Source organism: Hyalella azteca, unplaced genomic scaffold, assembly GCF_000764305.2.
Source record: "Hyalella azteca isolate HAZT.00-mixed unplaced genomic scaffold, Hazt_2.0.2 contig2091, whole genome shotgun sequence".
Classification (NCBI taxonomy): domain Eukaryota; kingdom Metazoa; phylum Arthropoda; class Malacostraca; order Amphipoda; family Hyalellidae; genus Hyalella; species Hyalella azteca.
In genome coordinates, this window is record NW_025932378.1 from 1 (window position 1) to 766 (window position 766).

Genomic DNA, 766 nt, shown 5'->3' on the forward strand with positions numbered 1-766 from the left:
CAAGCATGTTGGTGTCTTGGAGGTACTTGATAATTATATCAGCAGGAAATTCAGGGGCTATGAGCGAGGACAGGCTGAAGGAGACTCCAAGGCGGTGGCGGATGCCAGAGACAAAAAAAGTTCTGACTCTGATCCGGGTCCGGCAGAGAAGATATTTTTAGCCTCACGGAAACCTCCGCTTAGAAGCAGTATATACATAGAATATATGAATAAAATTTAATGTGAAGTTCTGAAATCATGCACTAAAATTTTGTATGTAAAACTTACACAGAAGTGTACGTCCTTAAATGTTTGAGGACTCTTGGAAGATTGTTCATGGGCATCAGACGTCTTCCCCCCATGTCAACATCAGCCGAAAGCCCCAAAAATATTTTGAAGGTCATTTGAGATCGTTTCCGACTGAAAATGCAATTTCTAGGTTAGCGGCTCTAATGGTTTACACCGAGAACAACGAATCGTAGAATGATGTCATATAGACTTTAACCATCCAGAAATAGACTGGGCAGATGAATCTTAGAATAGAATAGAATAGAAGTGTCGGCGTTGAAGACATAGGCCCATGGCCTGTTGCCGATTCTTGAACTTTTCGTAACTTGATTCACAAGGATCTTCTCCAAGAGATGGGAATCACCCAGCATCCTTGTTCTTGGAGTCTGTGCGAGACTCATTTTTAATCCAGAACATCACCAAGCCAACCCATTTCTCTTATACACATCTTTTGTAGTTCTCTTGCCACTGAGATGGGGTCCAATGAGATTTTTCTTGT